Source organism: Callorhinus ursinus, unplaced genomic scaffold (assembly GCF_003265705.2).
Source record: "Callorhinus ursinus isolate GAN/ISIS: 27379988/994484 unplaced genomic scaffold, GSC_fseal_2.0 scaffold34, whole genome shotgun sequence".
Lineage (NCBI taxonomy): Eukaryota > Metazoa > Chordata > Mammalia > Carnivora > Otariidae > Callorhinus > Callorhinus ursinus.
The window spans coordinates 14,770,819-14,784,937 of NW_027397096.1; the positions used below are offsets into that span (position 1 = coordinate 14,770,819).

Sequence of the window (14,119 nt, forward strand, 5' to 3'; positions counted from 1 at the left end):
CAGGAACCCTGGGGTCAGACAGTTTGAATCCTGGCTCTGCCAGTTCCCGGCTGTGTAACATCGAACAAGTCACTTAACCTCTCTGGCCTGCATTTCCTCGTGCCTAAAGCGGGAAGAACAGCAGTACCTCCCACAAAGATGGTGGTGAGAATCAAGTGAGTCCTGAGCAGTGCGTGGCACAGGGTGTGTGCTCTGCACAAGGAAATGCTTGTGTCCGCTCTTCTGGTGCTGGAATTAAGTTTCCTGCTTTGCCCCTCTACGACACCGTGTGAGCAAATGACATCAACTACCCTGTGAGACCACTGACTACTCAACACACAGCAGGTTTCAGAGACATGGCTCAACCCCAAAGTATCAGGTTACAAATGGAGCCTTGGTGCCCATCACCTAGACAGCCAGAAAAGGGACAGCAAGCCTCACAGATGGTCACAAGGCGCCCTGAAAATTAGGAAGGTGACATCCCTGTGATGATGTGCAGGGGTGAGCAGCCCCTCGCCCAGGTCTGGCCAGGCGGTTCTGGTCTGCGTTTGCCACATGGAAGCCCCTCCTGGCTGAGCTTAGACCCTGCATCCAGATGCCCACTCCCCACCGTTCACCTGTATCCCCTGGAGGCAGGATGAGAGCCTGTCTCCAGGTCACCTGTAACACAGGGATGATGACAGGACCACCTGCAGGGTGGCTGGGCAGGGGAAAGAGGTAAGATGGCACCAGACAGTGCCTGGCTAGCACGCGGCAGGTAGTGAATAAATGGGAGCTAGTCTCACCGCAAAAATGAAAGAAATCAGGCCTTCTCTCTGCAGATTAGAACCCTCTTAGAGACCAGCCTTTTCAGTCCACATTTAATGATCCTAATCTGTACAGAACAAAAGTGAGCAAATGGATTGGGAAGACTGCCACAACAACCTGCGTGCCCCTCCTCAGAAGTCCGGGGTCTCCGGCCTAGAGGGGGGCACACACAAGCAGGAGGTGGAGGTCTGGCTTCCAGTCTTAGTTTTGGTGCTGGCAGGCAAGTCCTGGGCAAGCCGCTTCCCCTCTGCGAAGATGCACACGGGTCCCCAAGGGCCCTTCCAGCTGGCCCTGTGCAACCTGCTCCCCCTCTGGAGGAGAGGGCCCCTACCCTCCTGGTGAAGAGGAAGGATGGCCGCATGGTCCCTGGCCCAGAGCCAAGGTGAGGATGGCTGGAACCTCCCAGCCACATCTGTCCAGGACCCCAGCCGGACAAACCTCCACGGAGCACCCAGTTGCCAAACTGGTTTTTAAGGTACTAAAGGTGAAACCTGGTGAATATGTCATCTAACTGGAGCCTGCTGAATAAGGGTGTGGTCAGAGGTGCCCATCGTGAGGTCAGATGGACGAGAGCACATGGGAGAGCTAGTCTCCAGGAAAGACAAAAAAGGAGCATCACTCATGGTCACAGTGAGCACAGCTTGGAGGGGTCAAGGTTTCGTTTTCCTAATTCCCTGATCCCTTGATGCTCTTCTTCCACCAGGCTTCACTTCAGGGACCAGAGCCGGCGGACGGAAGTGACAGATTGTACCTGTCCCTTCCCCCTTTCTGAAAAGCCCAAAGTGCCCCTGCCGGGCAGGGCTGCAAAGAGTTTTAAAGACAAGCGCTGCCGGGAGGTGAGGAGGAAAATGGGCCAGGCTAGACAGCTGTGCCAATTTCACTGTCATTCCCAAATCACACATCTGCCTTCCTAGGGCTCTGCATCTTCAACTTCCCACCTTAAATCTCAGAAAGCAGCAAAGCACCAAAGCAATTTTCTCTGCTGGCCTCAGAGCAGAGGTACAAGCAAGCGAGAATGAGATTAGGGACCCACTCTCTGTGAAGATCCAGCAACGGCTACGGGGCCTCTGCTCTTGGAAAAAGGGCGAAGCGTCTCACTGCCCAGAAATGTGAGGCCCCAGGCTGGTGCCTCAGCTGCAGAAATGTCACAAGGACGGGATGAAGGGAACTACTTTCAGAAGGTGCTATGAAGTCTACAATGGGCAGATCAACCCACTGTTTCATAAACAGCAACTAGTTCTTTGATGGTGCCTTCCCCAAACACCACCACTGTATCTGGGGACGTATTTAGCTAGGGATCTCATTTGTGCATTCCAGCACAAGATTATCTGCCAAGGAGGTGGAGGCTTCTCCACAATACCCCCACCTTACATGTGCACCCACACGCACACAACACTCACACTCTCACACGTTTACATGCTCAAAACCACACAATGGATACTAGCGTCTGGCAGGCAATTTCAAGCACTCCTGATTCAGAAGAATGTCAGGTTGTAGATGGAGGCAAAGGACACTCAAGCCTAAATACCTGGCCCTTGATTAACCCCCAGAATTTTGCTCCTTCTGGACACTTATCTGCGTCTTCCAACCATCCACCTTCTCAATCTTAACCCAGACTATTAACGACCGAGGAAACATCCTGAAGCCCAAGGAGAACTAAGAGCAGAGAACCACCACCACTATCCTCCAGGCCATCCAACCCCTATGCTGGCCTATCCAACCTCACTCTCCCCCCAGTCAAGTCTCAGGAAAGGACAGAGAAAAGGTGAAAAGTTTTGGGAAAGTGGAAAGCCTGCAAAGACAAAATAATACTCTATTATTTCCTCTGGGTATATATGAACGTACATAAATGTACAGAAGGGGCGCCATATGAATACTCACCGAAATGAGAAGAGCAAGTCTGGGGGTGGGGGGGGGGCGTGCGCGGAGGACAGGGAGGAGGGGTGAATTGTCCAAAGGGACTTCGCCTTTTCTATAGGTTTTCATTTTTTCCAAGGAGATGCTCCTCCTGAATTACTTTATGTGATTTAACAAAGCTTTTTTTCTTTTTTTTTAAACCCAGGAATGCCATTTCCAGTTGCTGCTCTAGCCACAGAAGGAAATAAATCTTTTTCCTTCCTCTCATTTCTTGTTTTGAAGGCAAAGAAAACCATGTTCCCCTCCTATGCTGAATTTGCTGAAGGTCAAATTCTAGTGCCTATAAACTTTGATAATGTCTCCATAATTTACTATTTTTTACAGGCTCTATAGCTTTTAATAGCAAAAGCGAGTCATTTTTCACTGTTCATTTGCGGCACGGGAAGAGAAAAAAGTCTGTCATGTCTGATGTGTCTGTGCTAAAACACTTCATTTTCCTTTCTAGTTAGTAAGTGAACTAAAAATTACTTCTTGCAAATAGATGCATAGGTCTATAATGGACACACAATGTATGTGTCTATGCGCAAGGCTGCGAAAGAGCGAGGCAAGAATCGCTACACCGAGAGAGCGCTCAGCAAAATCCATTAACAGAGGTTTGCTTTATTAAATGTATCTATGTTTGAGAAACTGCTGGTCTACAAGGTCAAAGATTTCTTGGGTCATCAACCAATTAGAAAAAAAAATCTTAGCAAACCCAGTCCCTCATATATATGTGAAGACAATGCCAAGATGGGGAAGATCAGTTACTCTGGGTCTATAAAGCAGGACGTGGATGGAGAAGGGGTGGATTGGAGACCAGGAGGAAGCATGGCAGCCCCATCCCTCTGAGTAGGTCCAGTGAGGGCATTTCGGTGCTCACACCGGCCATTATGTGTGCATTCTGGTCACTCAAGACCTGTGATGGGGGATGCACAGGGTGGGCCGGTAGGTATAGGCCTGGGGGGTAGAGATGTGGGTTTCGCCCCTAGCTCGGCCTTCAGTCAACAACCCAACAATGAAGTCCTCGATGATGACCAAGACTAGTTAACATTTACTAAGCACTGACTACCTAGGTGTCAGGGATCACGCAAAGCACTCTGCATGCATGAATCTTGGGTGACCTTCACTCCAGTTTCCCCCCACCTACTTCTATCTGTTATCCCCATTTTGCAGATTAGGAAGCTGAGTCTCAGGGGACTTAGGCAGAGGCCAACCCAAGGTCTGCGCTAGTAAATGGCTAATGACACCATCACAGTACCACCTTGACCTCTCAAGGCTTCCTCTTCTGCTCCTCACCTGCTTTGGAGGCTCCCAGAGACAACCCAAACTAGAGCCCTTACAGAAATGACCAAATGTTACCCAGGAGGGAGGGAACTCCCTTCCTCGACCCAGGAACCCTTGGAGGTGAGGTCCAGGGACACGCATACCTCTGTCCCAAGACCTCAAAGCCAAACAGGTCCCAGATAGCTTTCCTGGACCTCAAAGATCTGTCCCTCACAGCTCCCCATACCCTGTTCCCACCCCGGCTTCTGGAAACCAGGAGTCTACATGGAATTTGTCATTAAAGGTTTCGCCAGCCGAGATCCACGCCCTCCGCTGTTGTTCACTCTAACAGGGGTGAGGGGTGTGGGAGGAGAAACCTGCTCCATAAACCCACGGGGAGGCTCCCTGCCAAAATCCTCCACACACCATCTTCCTGTTCATTTTGCCCCATGGATGATTTTTAAAGCTTTTTAATTGTCCTTAATAAATTACCTACATGTGCATGGTTGTTACAATAGTTTCATTAATTTTTCTCGGTGCATCTAAGCTGTTTATCACAGAAGTGTTAATAGAAAAGAAAAACATGTCAGGCAGGCTCCTGCTCACACACTCTGGGCTTGGGCAAATTAATGCTTATGGGATTGCTTTCCTGCACCACAGACAATTAGGGGCGTATTTATTTCATCCGAGCAAACCATCTTTCAGCAAGGCCAGAAAGAGTGTGCCCACCAGGGAGCCCGGCAACGGCTGGCTGTGGATGGGGCCCACAGAGGCCTGCCTCGTATTTGGTGCCGGGTAACTTCATCTCTGCTCTCCTTCAGCTGAAATCTCAACCGACAGTCTTAGGTGTGCACAACTTGCCCCGCACCGACGGTGAGAGACATGTCAGGGGTATTTCAGATGATGTGCTTCTTGGTGTTTGAGGCTTTCAACCAGAAGTAAATTACACCGATGGCCAAAAGTGACACTGGGAGAGCCAGGCAGGTGGCTCCACAGCAACAAGGAGCAGAGAATGCAGGCGATCGACAGGGGACTGCTTGTCTGGTTTCCCAGGATCTGGAGGAAAAGGTTAAAGGGGCTGTGGGGAGCGTGGCTATAAACCTTGAGCCTACCGGTCGTTCCACACACTTACCGTCTGACCAAGAGCTGGACACGACAGCAGGGTCGGCTGGGTCTTACTCAAGTGACAGCAGGAGCTCTGGGCTGAGACAAAACATACACAGGGCCCTCCGCAACTAGGCCATCTGTCCAGGGGACCCCCCCTCCTGAGCAGGGGATTTTAAAAATTTAAACCGTCACAAGCTAGCTTCAGAGGTGTTAAGGGTGATGGTCTATCTTCTCAGAGCAAATGAATTTTTTGGACTTTTGATTTATGAATCAACCTGGCATCAAAATATATGTGAGTGCAGCTATCCAGGTAGAGGGCAAAGCTTCAAGGACTGCCCCAAGCTGACCGCAGCTCCTCTTCCCAAAAGGCTCATTTCTTGCCACACCAAATTATTTCATGTTCCCCTGATGCGCTTTTGCCCCAGTGGCTTCTCCTTGCCAGAAAAGTTCTCTTCATCTGTCCTATCAAACTCCTATTCATCCTTCAGAGCCCATGCTTCCCTCCCCTCCCCAGATGGAACCGTTTCAGCACCAATGATGCTTCCATTGTACATGGATGCATTTCTTTTCCAGCCTAGGGGTCACTAGAAGAATATTCCCTGAGTTGAATGGATGGTCAACCTCTTCTCTAATTCGTGCTCTTCATGGCATTGATGCTCCACTAACTGACTGGATCCTGAAGGAGGAGCCCCCACCGAGAGCACCTCTGCTGAGGCCTAAAAGGCTCACCTCTGGAGAAAAGCCCTCTTCTGTGTACTTGGCACCTCTGAGGCTGAGACCATGGGGCAGAGAGTCGCAAAGGGGGCCCTCTGGGCAGGTACAGAACACATACTGCAAATCCCTTTGCTTCTCCCTTGCCAGCGCACTGAGAACGTTTCCGAACCACCCCCCCACCCCCCCACAGTGCCCCACCCCCCTGTCCAACTCATCTCTCATCACTGGCTCCCTTGCTTACCCGCCTTCCAGCCCCAGCACCCTTCCCTCGGTTCCCTGAACTCGCAAAGCTCACCTCACCTTGGACACTACACGGGCCATTCCATCTGCCTGGAGAGCCCTGTCCTTGGACAGTCCCACGGCCTCAGAGAAGTCTCTCTGCCCACTCTGCCTAAAGGAGCACCCTTACACCCTTACCCCGCTCCCTAGTCCCTCCCCAGCCAAATGCACTGTTCCACTTCCTCTTTGTCATGATCAGTATCTATAAGTAGTGTGCTCACTTATTCATTCTCGAATCTGCAGTCTGAGTCCCCAGTAGCTTATAAGTTCCCGAGGGCAAAGAGCCTGCTGTCTCACTCACGTCCATGTCCCCAATGCCCAGGACAGCGCCTGGCACTTGGTAGGCACTCCCAACCATCTGTCTCATGAATGAGTGAAACTCATCTTGTTGTTGAACAAAGTTTGCTCTCCAAAGCCCCTTATAGAAAAACTTTGTATTCTGGAAAATGGCCTGGTTCAACAGCCAGTCCAGGAAGCACAGAGGAACTAGAAATACTCTGGAATTCGGGGACACACCTCGGGGAGCACTGGTAAACACACAGCATGAATTCACAAAACTAGTCGCATGTTAATATATGCTGCCTCCTCCTTAAACAGCTTATGAACACTATAATTTTCTTCACTAAAACACTGTCTAACAGAACCAACTCCCCTAATTACAGACGTTTGTATGCATTATAATCTTTATACAATTAAACTTACTTAAAAGAATAAATGATTAAATGCCCCCCTTGCCCTGTCACTAACCCATCCCTCCTCTAACCACCACCACCAAAAAACAAAACACAAACCACACAACGACTAAACACAGAGGTGCTGAGAACAAGTTGCAGACAGACAGAAATCCCAGGAAATTGAAATTCGGGCTGACACAGAACTTTTGTTAGCTACAGGGGGGAAAGTCAACTTTCAACTTCAAACCCAGTATCCGACAGCTCAGCATCTGACAGCAATGTCAAATTAAAGGCTTGTGTGTATTGTACAAAATGTCTTATTTCAGGAGCAAACATCTTCCCTTGCACAACTCACCTCCAGACACAAACACATGGTTTGATGACTGGCAGAGGCTTTTCTGGGATCATCTCTTAAAAATTTCACAAACGCATTCCTGGCCCGAGGGTGTTTACCAGGAAGTCAGTGGTGACTCCTCTGGAGTCAGGCAGGTTTAACTGATAAATCTCTCTTTGGGACACGGCTGTACACCCTGGGGAAAACATCCAGCACAGAATCTCTATGAAAAAGGCCCAGATGCTAGCTACCCGTCCAATGCGAACACCCTACTTTTGTAAAATTCAGCATCATGGGGAGAAAAAGAGGCATCCTGAGAGTCAAAACAGATCCTCCTGTTTCAAGTACTGAAAGGGCCCTGAGCACAAAGCTGTGTTATCTGAACCCCTGAAAAGCTAGTGCTTGAAAAGATCAGGCAGGGAGGTTTAATTACAGCCACGGCGCAGACCTGGCCCTGCAGGGCCCTCTCAGCTGCTCCAGAAATGCCCTGAAAAGCTCTCTTTTCTGCCTGGGCCACGTTCAACACCAGGCTAGCCAGATGTGCGATCCAGAGGTCTTGGGACAATCAGAGTCATTTTCCTGTCCCTCCAGGGGACAACACTGCCAGCACAGGAGCTGGACAGCAGGACAGCCAGGTGGAAAGATCTGGGTCATCCCGTGGATCTGCAGCGACTGTCACTGGGCAAGGCACACTGGTCCACTCTGAGCCTCTGTGTTCTTATCCGTAAACTGGAGGTGTTAGCAAAATCTGCCTCCTAGGGCTGCTGATGGTGTCCTGGAGAAGCCCCATGAGTAGTAGCTCTGGTTATCAGGCAGGGGATGCCTACCCATTTGTCAGGAATTTTGTATGGTCACTCGTGCCCCTCTGGTCCCTTCCACTACTTGAATGTGAAGAGGCTTGGGGTGTGCACAAAGGGGCAGGAATCAGCAAGCACTTAGTTCTCCTGTTCTTCCCCTGCCACCCCCCGAACCCCCACCCTGTCTCCTCCCCTGGCTCTGCGCCTTGCCCATCCTCCCCCCAAGACTAAGTGGGTGGTAGCTGCCTTTCTGGAGCATCCACCAGGGCGCCACTGGATTTACGGGCAGACATGCCTCAGCCCCGTTTTTCAACGAGGTAGAGAGGAAAGTGGCAGTGCTTGCTTGGTATGCTACGCTGGGCTCTCATTCTGCCCTCTCAACAAGCCTCTCAGGTACGATCATTATCCTGTCTGGCCTCCGAGGATGCTGAAGCTCAGAGAGATGAAGTGATTTGCACAAGGACACACAGCTATTGAGCAACAGTGTCCAGGCCGGGACACAGTGCGAGACAAACCCCAGGACAGGGCTGCCTCACAAAGGTGGAGCAGCCTAATGCAGAGGGCAGAAGGGAGACGTGGTCTGAAGTGTCAGCTTGGCCCCCAGCTTGCCCTCTGACCTCAGACACCCTCCCAGCACCATGCTCTCTCCTCCACACAAGGGAGGTTGGCCCTTCCAACGTTGTTCAGTGGCTCCATGAGTCACCGAGTTGCAGGCCTTCCTCATGCGAGCAGCCTCTCTCTGCAGCTCAGCCCGCGGGCGCCGATCTCAGGCCCTCCTCGCATGCTTGGGGTAGGGTGGGCGGTGAGGACAGGCGGTCTCTGCCGGGGCCAAGCGTGCCCAAGGCAGTTTACAGGAATCTCATTAGTCAGCACCAACAGCTGCCCCAGGACACGTGGCACCGATGGGACCCACCCAAGACTGCTCAACCTTGGGGGTGGCTGGAGAGCAGGAAAAAGGGATTCCAGAACCTCCCCGGGGCTCCGTGTGGTGTGGGCTCTCCCCTCATCCACAGCAACCTTCCCCCCCAAACATGCACTTCTCTCAGCCCCAGCTATGGGCTTGGTTGGATTTTTCTAGTCAGAAATGTCCCCTGGCGTCGTCAGCCAGGAGGACAGAGAGGGCACTGGAGGTAGGCAAAGCGTCTCCGAGGGTTTTGAAACCCCAGCCACCAGGCTGTTTCCCAGGGCTGGCAAGGAGCCAGTCAAGCGGGAGGAGGTGACTCCTACCACTCTGTGGCTGATCTGAAGACTATGAGTCTCCTCCATCACCGCCTTTCCTCACCCCCTCAAATCTTGACCAGGGCAATTTTTGTAGGCCTTCTGCTGTTCTCCTGTCCCCAGGAAGAGTCCGAGCATCAAATTTCCAGCACTGTCTGCCAGAGATATGCCAGGCCCACTGGTTGCCGGCAGGAGATGCCATGCTATACACCTGCCAGGAAGAAAGGAAGGGGAAGATGGTGCTGGGCCAGCGCCACCTTCCCCGGGCCCACCTCATCCTGGGCTCTGAGCCTTCCAAAGTCTTTTCAACATCCTCTCTCAATTTTCAGCCATGCTCATCTTGGGCAACCTGGCCTGGGGGTTGTTTCCCACAAGAAGGAGCACACTGAGAGGCCAGGGGAGAACAAAACATTGGATTCTTCTGGGGAGAAGGGGGGCCACGACATGGACAGGCTGTATAAAAACCCTACAGAAGTCAACAATCCTCATGTTGCTTAAGCATAATAAACACTCAAGCAAAAACCTCTCCAAGTCCTGAATCTTATAGCAACTCCCCTTCAGGGAAGTGAAGTTATTCATACTTGAAAACCAAGAAGGTAAATGTCTCCAGAAGGCTCATCACAATTGGTGGTGCAGATGTACAAGACCACGAATGTGACACAGATCCCAGTTTAAAAGTGGAGACTTCCAGGGGCGCCTGGGTGGCTCACTTGGTTGAGCAGCTGACTCTCACTTTTGGCGCAGGTCATGATCTCAGGGTCCTGGGATCGAGCCCCGTGTCGGGCCCCATGCTCAGTGGGCAGTCTGCTTGAGATTCTCTCTCCCTCTCCTTCTGCTCCTCCCCCTGCTCATGCTCTCTCTCTAAAATAAATAAAATCTTTTTTAAAAAATAAAAAAAGTGGAGGCTTCCAGGGGGCACACAGGGTGGAGGGAAGAGATGCCTCACTTAGATCCTCTGCCCTGGTGCCCTTCCCCTAAAGCTGATGAGCAGTCATGAAATAATAAAAAAGGAGACCCTGCAGGCATCCCCTTTCCCGAGGCAATGATAGAAACAATGGTTACTGCTGCCTGTAGACCTACTGTGTGCCAGGCAACGTGCTGAGGCCTTCTCACACCCCAAGTGACCAATAATGTCCCTGACAGAAGTGAAATTACATGAGTAAGTTTAAATAACAACCAATAACAAAGAAAATAATAGCATCAGGCTGCGATAAGGAGAAAGAGCAATCCTGAGCAGACGTGCCCTCTGTGCCCCCCGCAGGGCCTGTCTTACAGAATCCTCCTCTACTGAAGAGGAGACAGGCTCTGAGAAGTTCACGGACATACAAAACTGAACCGTGCAGCTGAGATTCGAACCTAGTTCCACCCGAGGGCAGAGGTCTGTCTACAAGCTGGTGATATCTTTATGCTTCTCTAAAAAAACCCCTCTTCTCTACAGTAACCACCAACCAGTCCAGTGCAGGCTGCAGGGGGAGTGACAACTGTTGAGGGTTTCTGCAGTTGGGGGGGGTGGGGAACACTTCCAACAGGGTTTGGACTCTAGAAGAGGCTGGAAAGGCCAGACTTTACCAATACTCAAGAGCCACAGGGCCAAAACTTCATGCCGAGCGTCTTAAGAAGTGAAAGTGTCAGCCTTGGGGGTGGGCAGCTTGGAGGGGGTGGGCAACTCTCTTCTAACGCAGCCCCACTGGGTGAGAAGCCCGTGCATGGGCACCCATCCTCTGAGTGGCAAGAGCCCCCCCCAACCCCCGGGCCGTGGGACCCCCTCCCTCTCTCTCTCCTCGGTCAGCTGTCTTGTGCACATAAATCACCAGGACCAGGCAAGGGTGTGGCTGGTTCTGCAAACCCGTCCCTGTCCCTGGCTACAAAATACAAAGACTCCATCCTCCCATTCGTGAACTAGCCGCGTCACCAGCTTCCGCACAGGGCCGCATGAAGGTGAGGAGCCCGCGCGGGCGGTCTTCAGGGCTCTGATCCCTGCAGCCCCAGCGGAACAGCACGGGGCAGTGTTGTCAGGAGCAAGCTGGCCAGAGCCACAGCCCCCACCTCGGGGGCGGGGGGGACTGACCGGAGCCTGATGGCAGCCCTGGGCACCTCTCTGAGCTGCCACTGCCTCAGGAGTAGAGACAGGCCACCCAGGTCCACTCCCTCACAGGTTTCTCCGCTCACCCCAAACTTGCAGGCGTCAGCTGTGGCCTCCTTCCCGCAGAGCCTGCACCCCCGAGTGCCTCACTGCTCAGCCCGGGCGGCTGGGGAGTCACGTCCACACCCACGGCACAGAGGCACATAAATGAACAAACACACACTGAGATTCAGAACACAAAGTGTGTGCGCCCACGCAGACCTCCATTCATTAAAGGCCTGGGGCAGCCAGCCAAATTATAAATAGACCGGCTCATTTTTAAGATGACCAGCTCTTCAGCAAAGTTCTCTGGCCTTTAGCAGTGGTGTGAGCCCAGCCTCCTCTTAACCTCTTAGCTAAATGCTCCAACAGAGAGCCCAGTTCTGACCCAGCCAAGCTAGCAAAGCATCGTCATGTCACACACACACACACACACACACACACACACACACGCACACGCACACACACATACCCCCATAACAAACCCTGGCCACGACTGTCTGGTAAGCAGGATCTGATTGATGCTAAGCCCAGAGATACAGGGTCCAAAGAGGTCTCCAAGTCACAGGAATGACAAACACAAAGCTGTTTAAAAAGGAATGAGGGGCACGGCTTCTCACGCCCCAGCAAATGCTCGGCGGCGAGACTCAGCTGGCGATCAGGCTCACTTCTCAGACCTCCATTAGTGCGCGGTGTACCCATCACCACCTCTTCAGCTCACAGTTCAGAACAATCCCTGCCTCCCCAGCCTTCCAAGCACAGTTCAAACTGCCTCGCATGGCTTCTAGGTCGAGAACGCCAAAGGGTGATAGGAGGTTGAAATAACCACCTCACTCTGGGGAGACCGTAGCTATCTGCGAACAGCTCGCCCACAGCAGAAGCCATTACAAGGAGGTCCTCCTGGTACTGCATCTTGGCCAGACCAGACCCCCCCCCCCCCCCCCCCAAAGCCCAGCAGGCACAGGTCTGCAAAGCAGCCCAAAGGATAGGAGGTATATGCGGTGATCTTCATTCACCCACATTTATGCTATCAACAGCATCTGACCAACATCATATTCCAGGAAGCCACACATGCTAGGGTGCCTTTACCTGGTCTCTTAATATTATGGACTAAATGTCTATGTCCCCTCAACGTCCTATGCTGTAACCCTACCCCCCAGTGGGATGGTATCTGGAGGTGGGGCCTTGGCAGGTCATCAGGTTAGACGAGGCCATGAGGGTGGAGCTCCTGTGATGGGACTAGTGCCCTCGTAAGAACAGGAAGAGACAGCAGCTCTCTCTCCACGATGTGAGGGCACATCAAACAGGTAGCTGTCTGCAAGCCAGAAAGAGGTTTCTCACTAGAACCCGACTACGCACCCTGGTCTCAAACTTCCAGTCTTCAGAACTGTGAGAAATACATTTCCGTTGGTTAAGCCCCCAGCCTATGGTATTTTGTTATGGCAACAAAATACCAAGCTAAGACTGGGAGAGAGCTCCAATTTTTCTTTGTTGTTTCAAATTCTCTCTCTCTGGCCCTCAAACACTAACCCAGACTTCGGCCATCCCCTAAGAATCCTGGAAATATATTGACTCATCAGATTCTTAGGAAATGCCCCAAATCTGGGCCTTCTACACAGTGAAGTCCTTCAGAAAAGGCAGGAAAAGGACCATCTCCCCCACGCCTGGTACACAACCCGGAAAAGTCACCTTGTCAGGGTCGGTCTTTGTGGTCCCGATGAGAAAGGCTTAGGTTGGCTTATCTCTTTCCCCTAAAATATCTAATCTGTATCACCAGCCAACGAGGTGCTTCCGCAGGACCTCCCCATGTCCTGAGTCAGGCTAGGCCGGAGCTAGACTAGAAAATCCCACAAACCACACTGAGTGAGAATCCTCAACCAGATCTACAAACACCTCTCGCCTCCGCTCTGTAAAATCCCATATACCACACAGGCTTGGGCAGAGCAACCACACGTTGTTGGAAAAGTTGGGACCCGTCCAGCATCAGCAACAGGACAAGGGTTGCGCCTAAAACTGCATGTCAGGTAACGGACCCCTAATGTCAGCTAATCGACACTGATAACTAATGGAAACCCACTGTCTACTTCAAAAAGCCTCGAGCGGCTCAGCTACACAGACTTACAACCCAGTTCTCTCTCATAGAAAAGCTAAAATTCTCAGGCCCGAGGGTCCCCGGCAGACTTGGCTTCTCCTGGTGGCAACTTGCCTCTGTTCTCCCCAGTCCTCTGATTAAACGCCTCACCTCAACCCTAAAATGCTGTCGTTTTTAATTCCTTAGGGGTAGCATTTTGTTTTCTTAACTGAACTGTAGCTTTCAAAATAGTCTTGACCTTCCTGTTACCCACCCCCTGTCACCGAGCAACAGAAATTAAATTGATTCCCGCTATCAGTGCCCTGCATCTCAGTGATTATGCCCAGCCACCAGAAAAGTCTGCTTTCTGCACCATCCCATGAACAGGAACCCTGTTGCTAAATCCAACCCCACAGGCTCAGGAAGGAGGCGATGGAGGAAGAGGGGGTAACCAAGTGGCACAGGTAACAATTTATGGCCCCCTAGTCACTGTGGTCTTATCTCTGCGGCCAGCCCCTTCTGAGAAATGGCGCCCGTTACCAACCCCCCCGGGGGGGCTGCCTCCCTCCTCCCTCCGGGGACTCAGCCGTTTGGGACAGGTGGCCCAGCCGGGGAGCAGGGAGAGGAAAGCTTGCTGTGGAGAGCCCATCCTGCCCTTGGCCCCCTCCCCCTCGCCTTGGCACGGTGCCATGCAGGCAACCCGGCTCAAACTGCCTCTCCCAGCTAACAAGCGGGGGAGGTCGGGGCTGCAGTGTAGAAGTGAAGGCCCACAGCCTCAGAGAGGTCCTCCTGTGACCACCCACTCCAGAGTAGGCCCCCCTCTCTTCTCAGAGGAGACACTGTGCTCTCCCTGCAAAG

General features: G+C 52.1%; 1 protein-coding gene and 1 long non-coding RNA gene across 7 annotated transcripts in view; both read right to left on the minus strand.

Annotated features, from left to right (window-relative positions):
- MSI2 (musashi RNA binding protein 2) overlaps nucleotides 1-14,119 on the minus strand; it is a 389,166-nt gene that overhangs the window by 210,463 nt on the left and 164,584 nt on the right. The gene's annotated exons all lie outside the window — the stretch shown is intronic.
- On the minus strand, nucleotides 3,284-6,549 carry LOC112808380 (uncharacterized). Its single transcript, XR_003204337.2, has 2 exons — nucleotides 6,067-6,549; nucleotides 3,284-5,148 (listed from the first exon to the last, which is right to left on the minus strand). It is a non-coding gene; the product is annotated as an uncharacterized lncRNA (long non-coding RNA).